The following is a 21386-nucleotide window of genomic DNA, read 5'->3' as shown; positions in this document are numbered from 1 at the left end:
TCTCCCCTAGCCCTGCTAATTACAGACTAAAGCCAACTTCCCAAATACAGGGTAGTACAGGGTAGAGAGGGTACCCTATTGAAAGTTGAAAGAACATATCCATATAAACAGGCAAATACTCCCATACAAGGTACATACATACAAACAGATTACAAAGACATAAGCTAGACACACAAACATGTATCAATCTAAACAATGTGTTCATTTGCGTCATTTGACTCTCTTTAGAGTTTCGACTGACCATTGCAATTTTATGGCATTTTAACAATGCTAACACCATATAGGCCTACCCTACTTGCCCTCTCTGTCACCTCCAAGTCCTCCTTTCTACACCAAGAGAGAGCACCTCTGGTAGAGCACTGAGCTGTCTATTCAGCTACCCACTGAACAGGCTCCCTCTATTCAAATGGTGCAACTTGATGTAATATGGTCTTGAGCGATCATTATCCTGGCAGGGAGTTCCACCATTGGCTAGCAGTGGGGCAACCAGAACATGTAAAGAAAGGCACGTCGACCTTGGGCCAGGAACAAAGCTCTCTTACTCTCAGTAAAGCTCCTCAAGCGGAGTGGCTCAGGCTGTTCCAGTAGGAACAAGACACCGACAAAATAGGCTCTGACAAGATGGCAGGGATTAAACCAACACTGAATTAGTGAGCTCTGTTCTGCCCTGGGATGAGGAGAGAAAGACCGAGAATAAAGGTGAGCACGTGTAGGGGCCGTGAGTAGTCATACATTAATAAATATGTCAATTAAAAGAACTGCAAGAGCGCAAAATTAAAATGGAGTTCAAAGCAAGATGAAATGGAGTGTCCTACGGGCATGTGCAGCAGAGGGACGGAACAGAGAAAATTAGGAAACTACTTTTGTTAAAAGAAAAGGGGGAGCCAATGAGGAAGTGGTGTTATTCCATAGCCCTGACAAGAGGTGTGCTGCAAGGTGTAGAACGGACCGAGACCGGGTCGCCTCTGGAAGGAGGAGAGGAGTGAGAGATGAGGACAATTAAGGTGCAGTATGGGAAGCAATGGCTAGAGAAGGAAATGGATGGAAAAATGAGAAATGAATGATGAAGGAAATATGTAGCCTATATAGCCAGACATATGATTGGTTATTGAGAGGTATGCTGTTTCACACCGTGACCAGAATATATAAAAGGTGCCATGATAACACACCACAGCCCAAATAATTAGCCATATACAATTGATCACACAGGAAAAGAGTATCTAGATACACCTAAGAGGTGTTTAGTGGATAATATGATTCAGGAGTGATAAGGAGAGATAAGCCTCTTAACGAATGAACCGTTCTCATCAAATCACTCACTTGGAAAATTGGCCTTGATTACACATACAAAACACACCCGACCTTTACAGTGGCTTGTTAAGAATGCAAAACACCTCTCAGCCTGTTCTTTATTTCCACTTTCCCCCCCGATAGTGTCATCATTGTAGATTCTCTGAAGCTGCCACCACCCAGGATTTATTTTTAACTGTGAAAATGCATCGTGAAGTAATGATGCCCTCAAAGATCCCAGTGAACGGGCCACTATGTGAGCACATAGCAGACCTTACCAATAACATGTGTAAACCCTGGATGGGTGACAGGGTGTGCTGTATTGCAGCCACTGCGCTGACGTCTTGGTACTCATCTTCAATTACAAAAAAAGACTTAGAAAACTATAAAAATACATGTATCAATGTCCACATTCATTTTTGACAGATGTATTCTGTTATTACAGACACTTTAATACATACTTTAAATTGTATTGTGAGTTAAACATAAAAACTAAAACAGTATTTTTTTTAGAGTAGTAATATGACTGTGCCCACGACAACAACAAAATAGATGTAATTTTGTCCTTGAAAACATTCAAATACTGTAGAATTCCATTCATTCCTATGAAGGACTGTTCCAACTGGAGTGCCAATACAGCTGACTGGTGGCTTCAAAGCCTCTCAATGGTCAATACATAGCGTCATCAATCCAGAGTTTACACACACACACACACACACACACACACACACACACACACACACACACACACACACACACACACACACACACACACACACACACACACACACACACACACACACACGTCATTGGATATTATGCATTCATGCTCCAGACATGAAACAGCACCTAACACAGGCAGTGTTACACTTGTGTGAAGATGACGCCACTGTAGAGCATTGATGGATTTGTGCGAGTCTCAATAACTCACACACTCATATAAATGTTTTATTCAATGTGTCTAGTAAACTGTTTTTAAAGGTAAATCTTTACGGGATATTTAGGGTATTTCTATATCAATGGCAGCCATTGAAGGAAACAGCTATCTATTTAAAAACAAAAAAGTGTTTTATTCTGTTACGGACAGTTATCTTAGGTCCAAATACAAAACAATGAAACTGTGCCTCCATTCCCCTTGTTGATAGTATTGACAGGTAGGCGCGTTAGGCTACATTTTGGGAGATGAATGTGATTTCGTTCTAACAGCATGCAGCACAAAAACAACTAAAGAACTCTGGGAGCCAGAGGTAGCACTTTGATGAATGAATACAGACGAGTGATGACATCAGATACAGAGAGTGGTTTGGCCAAGACACCACACAACATTTAAAATGCAAAAACATGCACAACCGTGAAACTGATAATATGAATAAAATGATTCATTCTCAGAAGTTATGCATATTAGCAGTAAAAGCTAAGGTGAATAGAAAATCCCCTTAATGAAAGTGGAAGGGACAGGGTGGCAGCATTCCATAACAAGCCATCTATTTCCAGTGGAACCATATAAAGTCATGGCAAATCTGAAAAGGGATATTTTCTTCTCCATGTAGTTTTTTTTTAGGGACAGACACAGAAAATGAGATTAACATGTAACTACATCTTCAATCGCATCAGCTGTAATCTGAGTTACACGGCCGTCCTCGGGCTAACTCATTTCCCAGTAATGAACACAAATGAACTCCCAGCCTATTTACTGATGACAGCAGTGGGCATCGAGGCTGTTACTTCTGCCTCAACAACATCTCCCCTCTCTTTGTATTTCAAACGTTCTGTCCTCCTCCTCTCTTGGCGGTCCGGAAGGATGTAGCCCAAGGGTTAGGGACGGCAGAGTTAGCGTTGTCTGATATTTAATTAAGCCATAAAAGGCTATGCACTTGGGGACTGTATAAAGGGACAGATGCAGGCTGCAAGCCAATCTGGAGAGAACGAGATGCACTCACTGTCTGTCTGCGGGCCACGGTGAGAGGATAGGGGAAGTCAGACTAGACCAAAGAAATGTTATAAGTTTGAAATGAAATATAATATGGGTGATTGTTAATGGGACAATTGATGGCTACAACCATCAAACTACTGGTTGCTTTAACCATCAAACTACTGGTTGCTTTAAAAGACAGTAAAACAAAAAGTTGTGCACTTAAAGTCTTATGGACTTTTCCACATCTCCTACCTCCAGGTCAGACTGAGCATCCCAGCTCCAGGTCAACCCAGCACCCAGCTCCAGGTCAACCCAGCACCCAGCTCCAGGTCAACCCAGCACTAGGTCAACCCAGCACCCAGCTCCAGGTCAACCCAGCACCCAGCTCCAGGTCAGACTGAGCAGCCCAGCACCCAGCTCCAGGTCAGACTGAGCAGCCCAGCACAAGGTCAGACTGAGCAGCCCAGCACCCAGCTCCAGGTCAGACTGAACAGCCCAGCACCCAGCTCCAGGTCAGACTGAGCAGCCCAGCTCCAGGTCAGACTGAGCAGCCCAGCTCCAGGTCAGACTGAGCAGCCCAGGTCTTCAGTGTTTGCTCCAGTCTACCGCAAGTAATGTGGCAGCTACATGTGATGACTAATCCAAACTCAGAAGACAATCAACACACACAGGAACAATCAAAGTGAATATATTCAGTGTCTACAACAGATTGATGCATCAAACACTATGTAGAAAGTAAAAACAGAGCATACTAATTATAAAATGTACATGATATAATCAGTTCACAAGATAAATCATGTTTGATTATGTGTGAGTGAGTCTAAACGGAGGAGACTACTGGAAAGTTTGGTTCATCAGGCTGATCCCTAGACTACACTTTAAGATATTGAGGGATGATGATATTTTGGCAATGTAAGAAAGGAATTCCAGAGTATGTGACCTCTGTATCTGCTAGAGAATAGACTATGTGAAGTGCAGCAGTGAGGAGGGTGAACGTTATTGTAGTGTCCTGTGTTGTATGCATGGATTTGGGAATTAACCTGGTTTAGGTAGTCTGCCTGGGAGGTATGTCTATTTGTAGATGAAGGTGCGTAATTGGAGTATTAAGCACCCCCCCCCCTGCTACTCACCCTATGGACAACCCCTCCCACTTGCTACTCACCCTATGGACAACCCCTCCCACCTGCTACTCACCCTATGGACAAACCCTCCCACCTGCTACTCACCCTATGGACAACCCCTCCCACCTGCTACTCACCCTATAGACAACCCCTCCCCCCCTGCTACTTCCCTAATGGAAAACCTCCCCCCTGCTACTCCCCTAATGGACAACCCCTCCCCCCTGCTAGTTCCCCTATGGACAACCCCTCCCCCCTGCTAGTTCCCCTATGGACAACCCCTCCCCCCTGCTAGTCCCCCTATGGACAAACCCTCCCCCTGCTACTCCCCCTATGGACAACCCCTCCCCCCTGCTACTCCCCCTATGGACAACCCCTCCCCCCTGCTAGTCCCCCTATGGACAACCCCTCCCCCCCTGCTACTCCCGCTATGGACAACCCCTCCCCCCTGCTACTCCCCCTGTGGACAACCCCTGCTACTCCCCTAATGGACAACCCCTCCCCCCTGCTACTCCCCTAATGGACAACCCCTCCCACCTGCTACTCACCCTATGGACAACCCCTCCCACCTGCTACTCACCCTATGGACAACCCCTCCCACCTGCTACTCACCCTATAGAAAACCCCTCCCCCCCTGCTACTCCCCTAATGGAAAACCTCCCCCCTGCTACTCCCCTAATGGACAACCCCTCCCCCCTGCTACTCACCCTATGGACAACCCTTCCCCCCTGCTACTCCCCCTATAGACAACCCCTCCCCCCCTGCTACTTCCCTAATGGACAACCCCTCCCCCCTTCTACTCCTCTAATGCCCCTCCCCCCTGCTACTCCTCTAATGGACAACCCCTCCCACCTGCTACTCACCCTATGGACAACCCCTCCCACCTGCTACTCACCCTATGGACAAACCCTCCCACCTGCTACTCACCCTATGGACAACCCCTCCCACCTGCTACTCACCCTATGGACAACCCCTCCCACCTGCTACTCACTCTATAGACAACCCCTCCCCCTGCTACTCCCCTAATGGAAAACCTCCCCCCTGCTACTCCCCTAATGGACAACCCCTCCCCCCTGCTACTCACCCTATGGACAACCCTTCCCCCCTGCTACTCCCCCTATAGACAACCCCTCCCCCCTGCTACTTCCCTAATGGACAACCCCTCCCCCCTGCTACTCCTCTAATGGACAACCCCTCCCACCTGCTACTCACCCTATGGACAAACCCTCCCACCTGCTACTCACCCTATGGACAACCCCTCCCACCTGCTACTCACCCTATGGACAACCCCTCCCACCTGCTACTCACCCTATGGACAACCCCTCCCCCCTGCTACTCCTCTAATGGACAACCCCTCCCACCTGCTACTCACCCTATGGACAACCCCTCCCCCCTGCTACTCACCCTATGGACAACCCCTCCCCCCTGCTACTCCCCTAATGGACAACCCCTCCCCCCTGCTACTCCTCTAATGGACAACCCCTCCCACCTGCTACTCACCCTATGGACAACCCCTCCCCCCTGCTACTCCCCTAATGGACAACCCCTCCCCCCTGCTACTCCTCTAATGGACAACCCCTCCCACCTGCTACTCACCCTATGGACAAACCCTCCCACCTGTTACTCACCCTATGGACAACCCCTCCCACCTGCTACTCACCCTATGGACAACCCCCCACCCTGCTACTCCCCCTATGGACAACCCCTCCCCCCTGCTACTCCCCCTATGGACAACCCCTCCCCCTGCTACTCCCCCTATGGACAAAGACTTTCACTGTACCCTGCAATCACACCTGCAAACCTGTACATGTGACTATAAACCATTTGGAACATTTAGGATAGATAATGACTCGCTGCATCGAGAACACACCTAGGACTATCATTCTCCACTGCTGCAGTAATGAAGCTTAGAAGTTAATGCAGTTAAACTTGTAAGCCTTTATTTCCTTATGACTAGTATGAGGCTAATGGTAAGCCACCAAAAACAGAGTATGTGACCTCTTTGAGCTGTGCAATGCTGTTGCACTATCCATTCCAACTGCGCCAGGTAACGACCACTCAGAGGATGTGGCTGTATCTAATGATGCAGTCTCTGTGGAGCTCTATAGGGGTTCATCGTCAACCTAGACCTCTGCTGCCTGCAGTAGTATCATGACAGCCGACTCCTCGTTAGGCTCCACACACTGTCCGTACTAAAGATTTCCAGAGCTGGACTAAGTGGCACTCTATGACAGAGAGGCAGAGTTCAAACCTCTGGACCAGTGTGGAAACTGTTAGTCACTCTGGAGTAAGACTTTACAGACAACGGCCCAGGGGTATGGTCGTCTAAAGTTATCAGCCAATGTCTCATTAATGGCATATAGTAATTTAACCAACATTGGCATTCTACTGGAATAGCAATGAGGGAAAGGGCCGAGGTCATTATGATGAGGATATTCAAGCCTGCTTATATAAACACGGCTGAGATGAACTTGGAGCGTAGGCAGCATTCCTCTAGGTTTCACAGGTGAGTAATAAAAGACGTGAAGCAGAGTTCCATACAGTGAATGGTGTGTCTTCCACTGCCCTGGAGTGATTAATATCACTTTATCCCCTGGAACCCAAGGACTACAGTGAGTGCGTCATAAGCATCAAGCATAATGGTAATCATAATGACTTCTAACACACTATTAGCGCCATCCATACACCATACTGAATATGTCTGAGAAATAATTCCACATATAATGAAAAGGTTAAGCAGCATAATGAGAAGGTGGAACTACCATAAGCCGCTTATAGAAATCAGCTCTTTCAAGGAAGCCTTATTTTCCAAAGCCTATTTAAAGCTGTTAAGAGAATTTCCGTGAGCATGTCGTTTTCTCCAGTTGTAAGGTCTCTGCCAGCTATGATGACAACAGACAAATCCTATACAGGAAAAGCAGATGTCTACACTACAAGCATCACTTACATTGCTCTGCCTACTTCATACTGCCATAAACTGTGCATATGTGCACATATTAGGTGAGCACGTCACTGTCGGTCCTGTCCAGCCTGTGTTAATGACCTTGGCTTGAAAAAGCTCCTCCTCAGCCTCTCCCGTGTCCCCTCTTTCCCCAGGAGTGTGGCTTCGTGGTAGGAAAACTCCCCGTGCCATCCGTCTTTCTGTGTGACAGGCTGGTTCTCAGGGGGGAAAAGGGCAGTGTGGCGAAGATACCTGCAAATCCACAGACCCCTACCTGATCCAAAAGTAAAGGAGGACACTGATGTGTTTGCTGGCTGTGGCACCACTGTGCTTGGTAGTTGGGAAAGAGAAAGCAGCAGAGCACACTGCTGTTTTGACTTAACATTAACAGTTAATAGCTATGTAAATGTGAACAGTTACCTGAAGAACATTTGCATAATAATCCATTCAAACCCCATTCACGTAAAATCACAACGGCATGGTACTGAGGGAGGGAACACTTAAACTTGTTTAGACAGAGGAAAAAAACATTTTATGCAGACGAAGCTGTAGCTTTAATAAAATAATGTTTTCCAGGTAGAATAACTCCGTTCAGTTGCTGTCCGAGTGTAAAGATTAACACCTCGCTGTAGGTGTCTTTACACATGCATCCAAAACACCTTTATAAACAGCTATATAACTCATTAGTGATAAGCTGTCACACTACCTTTAGTAGCTCCTTGCAGTCGGATGCCAAGCAGTTGCCATAAAAAGCAGTGATGCAACCAGTCAGGATGCTCTCGATGGTGCAGCTGTAGAACGTTTTGAGGATCTGAGGACCCATGCCAAATATTTTCAGCCTCTTGAGGGGGAAGAGACATTGTGCCCGCCTCATGACTGTGTTGGTGTGCTTGTACCATAATATCACACCAAGGAACTTGAAGCTCTCAACCTTCTCCACTACAGCCCTGCCTAGGTGAATGGGGGCTGCTCAGCCCTCCAATTTATGTAGTCCACGATCAGCTCCTTTGTCTTGCTCAAGTTGAGGGAGAGGTTGCTGCTCTAGCATCACACTCCCAGGTCTCAGACCACCTCTCATCGTCTTCGGTGATCAGACACATCACCGTTGAGTCGTCGGCAAACTTAATGATGGTGTTGGAGTTGTGTTTGGCCACGCAGTTGTGGGTGAAGAGGGAATACAGGAGGGGACTAAGCACACACCCGAGACGCCTGTGTTGATGGTCAGCGTTGTGGATATTTTGTTGCCTACCCTCACCACTTGGGGGCGGTCCGTCAGGAAGTCCAGGATCCAGTTACAGAGGGAGGTGTTCAGTCCCAGGGTCCTTAGCTTAGTAATAAGATTTGTGGGCACTATGGTGTTGAACACTGAGCTGTAGTCAATGAACAGCATTCTCACATATGTGTTCCTTTTGTCCAGGTGGGAAAGGGCAGTGTTGGTGCGGTATACGAATTGGAGTGGGTGCAGGGTTTCTGGGATGACGGTGTTGATGTGAGCTATGATCAGCCTTTCATGGCTACAAATGAGTGCCTTGGGGCGATAGTCATTTAGGAAGGTTTACTTGGACACAGGGACTATGGTGGTCTGCTAGAAACATGCAGGTATTACAGACTGGGTCAGGGAGAGATTAAAAATGTCAGTTTAGACACTTGCCAGCTGGTTGGCGCAAGCTCTGAGAAAGCGCCCTGGTAATCCGTCTGTGAATGTTAACCTGTTTAACCTCTTAAGTCGACCCCTTACTTTTTCGAACATTCTGTAAAAAAATCGCGCAACATTTCAGCGCCCTGCTACTCATGCCAGGAATATAGTATATGCATATGATTAGTATGTGTGGATAGAAAACACTAGTTAAATCACGGCTGTGACTATAACAGAACGTGCGTTTCATCGAAAAGCGCAGGAAAATCTGATCACTGAAAATGGGAAAATATATCAATGCGCCACTTGAACGTATTGTTGAATAGAAACCACAATACCTGGAGCCGAGGTTGCAATACCTACAGCTTCCATACGATGTCAACAGTCTTGTCATTTGCCTAGGATTTGTTTCTTGGTCAAACGGACAAGAGGCAGCCCATTTCTTCCGGTCTCCGACCGGATATTTTGGTTGATATTTACCCGGACATTATTTCAAGACGTACAGCTATAGAATATACATCGCCTCGTGATCAATTTGATCGATTATTAACGTTTACTAATACCTAAAGTTGCATTACAAAAGTATTTCAAAGTGTTTTGTGAAAGTTTATCGTCAACTTTTTTAATAAAAAAAAATGACGTTGCGTTATAAAACGCTGTTTTTTTTCCTTGATCACACAGTCTTCATAGATCGATATCTAGGCTATATATGGACCGATTTAATCGAAAAAAATACCCAATAGTGATGTTTATGGGACATCTAGGAGTGCCAACAAAGAAGATGGTCAAAGGTAATGAATGTTTTATATTTTATTTCTGCATTTTGTGTAGCGCCGACTATGCTAATTATTTTGTTTACATCCCCTGCGGGTATTTAGGGGTGTTGCATGCTATCAGATAATAGCTTCTCATGCTTTCGCCGAAAACGATTTTAAAAATCTGACTTGTTGGCTGGATTCACAACGAGTGTAGCTTTAATTCAGTACCCCGAATGTGTGTTTTAATGAACGTTTGAGTTTTAACGAGTGCTATTAGCATTTAGCGTAGCGTATTTGCATTTCCAGATGTCTAGATGGGACACATGCGTCCCGGGTCGACTCAAGAGGTTAAAGGTTTTACATCGGCTATGGAGAGCATGATCAGTCTTCCGGAACAGCTGGTGCTCTCATGCATGGTTCAGTGCTACTTGCCTCAATGTGAGCATAGATGGCATTTAGCTTGTTTAGCAGGTTACTGGGCAGCTAATGGCTGGGTTTCCCTCTGTCATCCATGATGGTTTGTAAGCCCTGCCACAAGGGTAAGTTCATTAGAGTTACCAGTCTCAGATATTGCAGCCCAAATAAATGCTTCAGAGTTCAAGTAGCAGACACACATTCAACTGTTCAGAGGAGACTGCATGAGTCAGGCCTTCATGGTCAAATTGCTGCAAAGAAACCACTACTAAAAAGTACACCAATAAGCGGAAGACTTGCTATAACACATTACAACTTGTTCTATAATATCATAACTGTTATGACAATTTGACAGCTTATGATAAATGTTTTATATAGCTGTTGTAAAGACATTATGAATGCATGCATTAGGACACCTAGAGTAAAATGTTATCCATATAAAAAAATACTAGCAGTTCAATTCCTTAAGCAATCTACTTGCGGAATCTATTTTGTCATTTACAGAAACAGTGTTTGTGCACCACCACATACACACTCGTCTTAGGGCAGGGAACCTGATTGAGTCTATACCAGCCAGAGTATTAGCTGCTTGCTGGCTGCCTGTGACCCAAAACTACTGCCGCCGTCTTTATCTGCCCTCTGGAGAGTAGTCTTCTAGCTGCCAACATTCATGTCCATGTCAATCAAACTCTTCCTCAATGCTGCCTGCCTTTTTCCTCCCTCGCTCTCCAGCTCTCCCCAAGCCTCTCAAAACAGCACAAAACCCTTTTTCCTCCCTCTCTCTCCAGCTCTCCCCAAGCCTCTCAAAACAGCACAATATCTGAAGTGTTTCAGTACTGAGAATGGCTGTGATTCCATTTACCTCAGAGAAGAATCAGAAAAGCCACACCTTAACAAACTGTTCCATCATACATTACACACATTAGGTGAAAACACCAGGTATGAAACTGACTAGTATAAAAGACTGTATTAGGTCCAGCTGTGCAGGACACTGATCCCAACACTTCTGATAGAGGACCGGTCCTGTTGAAGAAAACACTCATACAGCTCTCGTTGTTATTGAGAGTGTCAGAGCTCTTCAAAAGACTCAGGCTTGTTTTCTAGACGGGGGAGATGAAAGCGGGCTTTAAAGTGCTTGAAGTGTGTGAGGGGGTGTAGGCTGGGAGAGAGAGGCTGGCTGAGGAGGGAGATGTGGACAGAGAATGGGAGTCCATCCATGTTGGCCAGCTTTACAATGCTGAGATTCCAGTCTTCTCCAAATCCCTCACTCAGCCGAGATGAGGGTTGCACTGAATCTGTCGGCTCACTAGACGCTCAAGACATCATACTGTTTGATGTTAATCAATTAACTAGGCTACTTCTAAACTTGCCGGGATTTATTTAACTATGTATGATGAGGTAGTCCTACAGCTAGTCCTACTAGAATGCAGGCCTTGTCCCAAGTCATTCCCATTCATTGGCGGGAAAAAGCATCATTATCAAACAGAGTGCAGTGTAATAGAACTGAATGACAATGGGCCCCACAGTAGGAAGCAATTCAGCCACAGGATTTTTTTTAAAAATGGGAACAAATGCACTAATGAGACTAATGAGGAAAAAAAACATTTTATTTCTTCTTACAAATGGACTGCTGAATGGAGCATGGAATAGCCCTACTAAAACATGCAATTTAGAGGCAACATTACCAAAATAAATGGCCCCATACCTTCTGCCTGAACAAGTGTTAGGCGCGTTGGCGAGGCAACAGGCCCTAAAAGCAAGAGTAACGGTAATGTGCCTCCCGCAATGTCAATACAGCCCAGCTGTCAAGAGTCCAAAATTACATTTTGATTTGTGTGGTCCCTGAAACGCAGCTCATTTTCTTCAAAATGTATTTAGAAAATCATTGGAGAGGCATTCTGATTGTTTTACCGCAGAAACAAACATCAGAGATATGATTACGGCCCTTTATGATCCATAAACTCACAGATTTCCGTACTAGCAGCGGAAGCCTTTTGTTTTGCTTTCCCTCACAGCGCTCGCTCACACATTCTATTAGTGATTCAGAGGCCTGAGCAGGTTTGCGTACTGTAGCTGGCTGCAGTTGCGCTTTAATGAAAGACAGTGGGTGTTACACAAATGTAGGAACATTGCACACACACTGGGTATAAACAACATACTCTCACGTCGCACAACTGAATACAAAACAGTTTGGTGGCCATGTTAATGCTATGTTAACAACACAATGAAGTTGGAAACACAAGAAGAAAACAAACCCTCATCCCCAGGTCTTTCATCTCTCCACAGACAGAACAAGTGAGACCAGCTGACATACAACATCTAGGCCTACATGCCAGCGACACACTTTCAAAAGACACTCCTCCATTCCCACCAGGGAGATAAGATATCAAACAAAGGCCCTTGTGGAAATAAATAGAAGCAAAAAAAGAATGGCAGTTGTTTGTTTAACACAGAATAACGGGGAGGTAGAGATGTGAAAGAATGCCAGTACACGTCACGCATGGCTGAGAAAGACAGGGGGAGGAATGAGGGGTTGACATATGGTACAAGCTCGGCAGAACGGTGGCTCAGGAGAGAAGCATATGCTACGCTCCAGCTGATCTCAGACGCCAGCGCCAGTCAGAGGTGTAAACGCTGCCCTGTTGCCAGCCAAACAGCCAGAGACATGGGAGGACCAGGAGGACACCAGGAGCCTCTCTTATAGCACCGCACCATCAGTACTGGATTCCGCAAGGCTGTCGTGGTCAAACACAGTATCAGACAGACCACCTCTTTCTCACACTGGTTCAGTAGTCAGGGACCACTTACATCATGGACTGCACTGGTTACAGTAAAACTACTCAGTGGGAGGGCTTTGTATTTCATAGCACTGTTTTACACAGAATGGTGTAATAAAATATGGATTACATAATTGTCCACTTCTACTCTTTTAAAGACAAGAGCGTATTCGATAACTATTCAGACCCCTTCCCCTTTTCCACATTATATTAAGTCTCAAATTGATCAAATAAAAAAAAATCCTAGTCAATCTACACACAATAACCCATAATGACAAAGCAAAAACCGTTTTTACATTTATAAAAAATAAAAATACCTCATGCAAACAAGTATTCAGGCCCTTCGCTATGAGACTCGAAATTGGGAGTAGGTGCATCCTGTTTCCATTGATCATGCTTCAGATGTTTCTACAACTTGATTGGAGTCCACCTGTGGTAAATTCAATTGATTGGACATGATTTGGAAAGGAACACACCGGTCTATATAAAAGGTCCCGCAAGTTGACAGTGCTTGTCAGAGCAAAAACCAAGCCATGAGGTCGAAGGAATTATCCACAGAGCTCAGAGACAGGATTGTGTTGAGGCACAGATCGAGGCACACATTTCTGGAGCATTGAAGGTCCCCAAGAACAAAGTGGCCGCAATCATTCTTAATTGGAAGAGGTTGGAACCACCAAGATTCTTCCTAGAGCTGGCCGCCCGGCCAAACTGAGCAATCGGGGGAGAAGGGCCTTGGTCAGGGAGGTGACCAAGAACCCGATGGTCCCTCTGACAGAGCTCCATAGTTCCTCTGTGGGGATGGGAGAACCTTCCAGAAGGACAACCATCTCTGCAGCACTGCACAAATCAGGCCTTTATGGTAGAGTGGCCAGACGGAATCCACTCCTCAGAAAAGGCACATGACAGCCCGCTTGGAGTTTTCAAAAAGATATCTAAAGACTCTCAGGCCATGTGAAACAAGATTCTCTGGTCTGGTGAAACGAAGATTCAACTCTTCGGCCCGAATACCAAGCATCATGTCTGGAGTAGAGGTCGACCGATGAATCGGAATGGCCGATTAATTAGGGCCGATTTCAAGTTTTCATAACAATCGGAAAGAGTTATTTTTGGGCGCCGATTTAAAAAAAACATACACCTTTATTTAACCTGTTAGTCCTATAGGGGCAGTATTTCATTTTTGGATAAAAAGACGTGCCTGTTTTTTGGCGCAATATTTTGTCACGAAAAGATGCTCGACTATGCTTGGAATTGATAGTTTTGGAAAGAAGACACTCTGACGTTTCCAGAACTGCAAAGATTTTCACTGTGAGTGCCATAGAACAAAATCTACAGGCAAAACCAAGATGTTTGAGCGACCAGGAAATCAACAGGATTTCTGAAGGCACGTTTTCCATGATCGCCTTATATGGCTGTGAATGCGACAGGAATGAACGGACACTTCCTATCGTTTCCCCCAGGTGTCTGCAGCATTGTGACGTATTTGTAGGCATATCATTGGAAGATTGACCATAAGAGACTACAATTGCCAAGTGTCCCGCACGGTGTCTGCGTGGAAATTGGTGCGCAAAAGTCAGCTACCAGTATTTTTCCATCCGAATCAGAGAAGAATGCACGCTTCCAGGGAAGGCATTTCAATGAAGAGATATATGACAAAACACCTTGAGGATTGATTCAAACAACGTTTTCCATGTTTCAGTCGATATTATGGAGTTAATTCGGAAAAAAGTTTGACGTTTAGGTGACTGAATTTTCGGTTAGTTTCGTAGCCAAATGCATAGTAACAAAACGGAACGTTGTGTCCTACACAAGCATCTTTCAGGAAAAACTGGACATCTGCTATGGAACTGAGAGTCTCCTCATTGAAACATCTGAAGTTCTTCAAAGGTAAATTATTTTATTTGATCCCTTTGCTGGTTTTTGTGAATATGTTGCGTGCTAAATGCTAACGCTAAATGCTAAGCTAGCTATCACCACTCTTACACAAATTATTGATTTTCTCTGGTTCTAAAGCATATTTTGAAAATCTGAGACGACAGGATTGTTAAGAAAATGATAAGCTTGAGAGCAGGCATATTTATTTCATTTCATTTGCGATTTTTAGAAATCGCTAACGTTGCGTTATGGTAATGAGCTTGAGCTGTAGTCACGCTACCAGCAGAGGAATAAAACTCCCTAGCTAGTTAACTAGGCAAGTCAGTTAAGAACACATTCTTATTTTCAATGACGGCCTAGGAACGGTGGGTTAACTGCCTTGTTCAGGGGCAGAATGACAGATTTTCATCTTGACAGCTCAGATACAATCTTGCAACCTTACAGTTAACTCGTCCAATGCAATAACGACCTGCCTCTCTCTCGTTGCACTCCACACGGTGACTTCCTGTTACGCGAATGCAGTAAGCCAAGGTAAGTTGCTAGCTAGCACTAAACTTATCTTATAAAAAACAATCAATCATAATCACTAGTTAAGGTTGATGATATTACTAGATATTATATGCCATGCGTTGCATATAATCTGACTGAGCATACAAGTATCTGACTGAGCGGTGGTAGGCAGAAGCAGGCGCGTAAACATTCATTCAAACAGCACTTTCGTGCGTTTTGCCAGCATCTCTTCAATGTGCGTCAAGCATTGCGCTATTTATGATTTCAAGCCTATCAACTCCCGAGATGAGGCTTGTGTAACCGAAATGAAATGGCTAGCTAGCGCGCGCTAACTAGAGGGACGGAAGCTATAGTGTTACACTGGCAATACTAAAGTGCCTATAAGAACATCCAATAGTCAAAAGATTAATGAAATACAAATGGTATAGTGGGAAATAGTCCAATAATAACTACAACCTAAAACTTCGTACCTGAGAAAATTGAAGACTCATGTTAAAAGGAACCACCAGCTTTCATATGTTCTCATGTTCTGAGCAAGGAACTGAAACGTTAGTTCTTACATAACACATATGGCACTTTTACTTTCTTCTCCAACACTTTGTTTTTGCATTATTTAAACCAAATTGAACATGTTTCATTATTTACTTGAGGCTAAATTGATTTTATTGATGTATTATATTAAGTTAAAATAAGTGTTCACTCCATATTGTTGTAATTGTCATTACTACAAATAAAATAACATTTAAACAAATTAAAATTGGCCGATTAATTGGCTTTTTGGACCTCCAGTAATCGGTATCAGCATTCAAAAATCATAATCGGTCGACCTCTAGTCTGGAGGAAACATGGCACCATCCCAACGATGAAGCATGGTGGTGGCAGTATCATGCTGGGGGGAGGTTTTTCAGTGGTAGGGACTGGGAGACAATTCAGGAGTGGCTTTGGGACAGGTCTCCGAATGTCCTTGTGTGTCCCAGCCAGAGCCCGGACATGAACCCGATCAAACATCTCTGGAGAGACCTGAAATTGGCTGTGCAGCAACGCTTCCCATCCAACCTGACAGAGCTTGAGAGGATCTACAGAGAACAATGGGAGAAACTCCCCAAATACAGGTGTGCCAAGCTTGTAGCGTCATACCCAAGAAGACTCGAGGCTGTATCCGTTTTTTCATTATAAACATTTGCAAAAATAAAAGCCTGTTTTTGCTTTGCCATTATGGGATATTCGTTAATTTTGTTGTGTTACAGAATTCAGAGTGGATTACATTAAACAAATTCTCACCCATCCACACACAATAACCCAAAATGACAAAGTGAGAAAAAAAAATCTGAAATGTATTGAAAATGAAATACAGAAATATCTATACATAAGTATTCACACCCCAAGTCAATACTTAGTAGAAGCACCTTTGGCTGCGATTACAGCTTTGAGTCATCTTGGGTGTTATGTTTATCAGTTTTACACATCTGGATTTGGGATTATCTCCCATTCTTTCTAGCAGATTTGCTCAACAGCGATTAATTTAGATGGGGAGCGGCGGTGAACAGCAATCTTTAAGTCTTTCCAGAGATCGTCTATGGGATTGAAGTCTGTGGCTTTGGCAGGGCCACTCGAGGATGTTCACATTTTTGTTCAGAAACAATTCCAGCATTGCTTCGGCTGTATGCTTGGAGACATTGTAATTGTCTTTGCCCCAGTCTAAGGTCTTTTGCACTCTGAAGCAGGTTCTCATCAAGGATATGCCTGTATTTGGCTCCATTCATTGTTCCCTCATCCTTACCAGTATCCCACTTCCTGCCGCTGAAAAGCATCCCCATATCATGATGCTTGCACCACCATGTTTCACGGTAGGAATGGTGTTAGATTGGTTATGAGCTGTGCCTGGTTTTCTCCAGAAATAGAGCTTTGCATTCAGGTCAAAGAGTTTGACGCATCAGACCACAGAATCTTTATTTATTTTTATTCTCCCCAATTTCGTCATATCCAATTTGTAGTTACAGTCTTGTCCCATCACTGCAACTCCCGTATGGACTCGGGAGGCAAAGGTCAAGAGCCGTGCATCCTCCGAAGCACAACCCAGCCAAGCCGCACTGCTTCCTGACACAACGCCCACTTAAACCGGAAGCCTTACACCTGTCGACCTTGTCAGGTGCATTGTGCCCGGCCCGCCACAGGAGTCGCTAGTGCGCGATGGGACAAAAAACATCCCTGCCGGCCAAACCCCCCCCTAACCCGGACAACGGTGGGCCAATTGTGCGCCGCCCCATAGTTCTCCCGGTCGCGGCAGGCTGCGTCCAAGCCTGGACTCAAACCAGGATCTCTAGTGGCACAGCTAGCACTGCCTTAGACCATTGAGGGAGGCCTATAGACCACATAATCTTTTGCCAGTCTTTCTTATGCCTTTTTGCAAACTCCAGCCGTGCTGTCATGTGCCGTTTTCTAAGGAGTGGCTTCTGTCTAGCCACTCTGCCATAAAGCCCAGATAGGTGAAGTGCTATAAAGACTGTTGTCCTTCTGGCAGGTTCTCCCATCTCAGCCAAGGAACTCTGTAGTTTTGTCAGACTGGTCATTGGGTTCTTGGTCACCTCCCTGACCAATGACCTTCTTGCCCGGTTGTTCAGTCTGGTCAGACGGCCAGCTCCAGGCAGAGTCTCGGTAGTTCCACATCTTTTCCCAATGTGTTCTTGGACACTTTCAACACTCTACCTCATCATAATTCTCAGAGATCTACGGACAGTTCCTTGGACTGCATGGTATAGTTTCTGCACTGACATGCACTGTCAACTGTGGGACCTTAGATATTTCTGTGTAGATTGTTCTATATATTTGCCAACATTTCTAAAAACATGTTTTTAATTCATCATTATGAGGTACTGTGTCCAAAAAAATAAAAAATAAACATCCATTTTGAATGCAGGCTGTAACACAACAAAATTTGGAGTAAGTGGTATGAATACTTCCTGAAAGCTCTGTAAATGCATACAAAATATAGAACTGTGGAGAAAAAAAACATTCTCTCCTTCGCTCCTGCCTGCAGGTGCTGCCATAGAAAAATGAATAAAACAGGCATCCCCATTCAAGCCAATGATGGCATAGTGGGGAGTCATGGATAACTACATACGTGGAGAGTGTCTGAAAGTGGGCATTGTGAAATAGGTGGGTGGATCAACATAAGTAGGTGTATGGAAACCTAACAGCTAATTGGACAGATTGTTTGCCATTCGACCATTTTGCGTGGCTGCTTGTTAGCGAAGCTTACCATTTCCCTAACCTCATACTCCTAACCTACCACGTTAAATTCTCCTAACCTCCTACGTTAAATTCTCCTAACCTCCTACGTTAAATTCTCCTAACCTCCTACGTTAAATTCTCCTAACCTCCTACGTTAATTCTCCTAACCTCCTACGTTAATTCTCCTAACCTCCTACGTTAATTCTCCTAACCTCCTACGTTAATTCTCCTAACCTCCTACGTTAATTCTCCTAATCTCCTACATTAATTCTCCTAACCTCCTACGTTAATTCTCCTAATCTCCTACGTTAATTCTCCTAATCTCCTACATTAATTCTCCTAACCTCAAACATTAGGGGCGGCAGGAAGCCTAGTGGTTAGAGCGTTGGACTAGTAACCGAAAGGTTGCAAGATCGAATCCCTGAGCTGACAAGGTAAAAATCGTTCTGCCCCTGAACAAGGCAGTTATCCCACTGTTCCAAGGCTGTCATTGGAAATAAGAATTTGTTCTTAACTGACTTGCCTAGATAAAGGTAAAATAAAATAAAAATGATCCTAACCTGCTACATTAATTCTCCTAAGCCCCTACATTAATTCTCCTAACCTCCTACATTAATTCTCCTAACCAGATTAGCTAAAATACTACAAGGAAGCCACCACACAAAATTGTCGAGTGGCAACCAATCTGCCCAATTAACTTACGAAACATAACATATACACCCACTCAGGTTGATCCTCACAATTATTTCGCAGCACCCACTTTCAGACACACTCCACATATGCAGTTACACACACTTGATAATGGGTGGACTGGTGGGCAGTAGCCATTGCGAGGAGCAAAGCAGGAATGAGTGTTAAAGTCTACACTCATACCTTCCTCAAAGGGTTAGCCTAATGTCAGGCCATCTCAATATTATGCTGTGCGCTGACATGTCAAACCAACACTGCATCTAATAAGCACATAAGATTTGACTCATGAATAACGCTGCACTGTTTACACTGAATATTCATATCTGTGAGAAATGAATGAATCCATTCCTGCCGCTAATTGTTATTCTACCTGTCTACTCTGAATAACTTTAAAAATGACCCAAGAAGCAAGGAGAGAGAAAAGGGTAGAAATGGAGAAAGAGACAAAAAAAGAATGAGAATACAGCTGAAACCAATGAGGAAAAGTGACAAGGAAACAGAATGAGAGGGGGAGAAAAAAGAACAGGAGAGAGAGAGAGAACACCGGGAGTGCTGGACTTTAGTTGTCAGGATGTATTCAAAGTATTCAATGTGACAACAGTGCTGAATTGACAGATGGCTGCATGTTGCTGAGCTAACATACAACCATTAGTAAGGAAACACACAAAGCCTATAGGATCCCACAAGCCGTCTCAACCAGTGCCTATTGAGACGGCATGATAAGAGCTCGAGCATAATAGACGTTCCTAGATTTAAATCACATTAAATCACACACCTATTAAGGAATTGAGTCCTAATCATTTTGGATTCAAGACACAGCATGTTGTGTGGGCCAATATACTGTATGTAGGGAGGCACCCTTTATTACTGAGAAAATAAACCTTACTACACATTGAATGGAATGGAGCTGGAGCAAAACATGTCATTTGTGTTGAGAGAGAATGTGACCATCTGTGTGTGCATGCGTGTCAAAATAAAATGCATGTTGCTCTCACATTCATCAAACAAGCTCAACATATGGAGAAGATAGAATCAGAGCAAATGTTTTTCAATGTCTGGTTCGTCGATCACTGCTCAGACAGAAAGCCTGGCAGGCGTGAAGGCTCCCGGAGACGCAGGAGAAGAACAAATACAGTATAATAGGGAATTTAGAGTGAAAATCCATCAAGATTTACTCAGCAGATGCATCCGTCAACAGTGTTGTGCTCTAAAAAGTGGTTGAAATAATCACACACCCATTGGCTGCTTGGGACAGGTGTGTGTGGAAGGGGTGGGGGGGTGCTTTTGTGTGTCTTTGAGTTTAGATGGCTGGACGGGCTTGGGCAACGATGAAAATAAAAAATCATCTTTATTCATTACATGAGCTGCGGTCATATCTCAAAATGGTAAAATGCCAGACTGGCTATATTCAAAAGCTGATTCCATATCCAGTGTGTTTGATAGCATCCCTGTTGAGGGGAAAGCAGCTCAGCCTTCCATTGACAGACACTGAATATGATTGTTGATAAGGTGTTCAGACTATTCTGCTCTGCAGAGGAGAAACGCAAAAAAATAGACAGCCCCTTCTCAAATTCACAAACATCCTATAGGTTTTCAAAGGAGAGACATTTCGTCAGCACATTGCGGGGCACTGCATTGCTAGATGTGTCAAACACCCCTCTGGGTTAATATATTGAGACACTCAGCATAAGACAGAGAAGTTGTCACTCCTTTCCCTATCAGCACATGACTGCTGCATCCTCTAATGCCAAAGTCTTATTGGCGGGATGTGGTTGAGAGGCACGGTGGCAAGGCCTAGGCAGTGCAATCACAGTGGCGCGCACACACACAAACTCCAGGGTTTCCATTAGGAAAGTTTTCCCTAAAGTAAATTGAATTGCCAAAATGATATAGCCTAATTAGCTTATTCTATAAAAACATACATAAATAAAATCATTCAAAATAGGCTACTACAGCAGAAAGAATGATTTGGCCACATTAGCTTCTTAAAAAAATAGGCCTAGATGACTGTTGAGTTGCAACTGTTAGTGAAAAGCAGAGGCATATCGCAATATCAAAAAGTACAATCGCGGAAAAACTGTTGAGAAAACAAATGGCTATTGCTGTAAAGAAGAGAATGAAAAGAAACCAATGTCTTTCAGTTATCAAACGTCTGGTCATAATTTAAAAGGATCTTATTTGCACCAGCAGAGAACAGCAGCCATATCCCTGGTGAGTGTACATCTTCACTGTCT

The 21386-nt window shown here is 44.3% G+C and overlaps 1 protein-coding gene across 1 annotated transcript in view; it reads right to left on the bottom strand.

The window, feature by feature from the left end:
- suclg2 (succinate-CoA ligase GDP-forming subunit beta) overlaps positions 1 to 21386 on the bottom strand; it is a 131686-nt gene that overhangs the window by 78216 nt on the left and 32084 nt on the right. The window lies entirely within an intron of this gene.

Source organism: Oncorhynchus keta, chromosome 10 (assembly GCF_023373465.1).
Source record: "Oncorhynchus keta strain PuntledgeMale-10-30-2019 chromosome 10, Oket_V2, whole genome shotgun sequence".
NCBI lineage: Eukaryota > Metazoa > Chordata > Actinopteri > Salmoniformes > Salmonidae > Oncorhynchus > Oncorhynchus keta.
The sequence above is the reverse complement of the archived record's forward strand: the minus strand, read 5'-3'. Positions and strand labels throughout refer to the sequence as shown.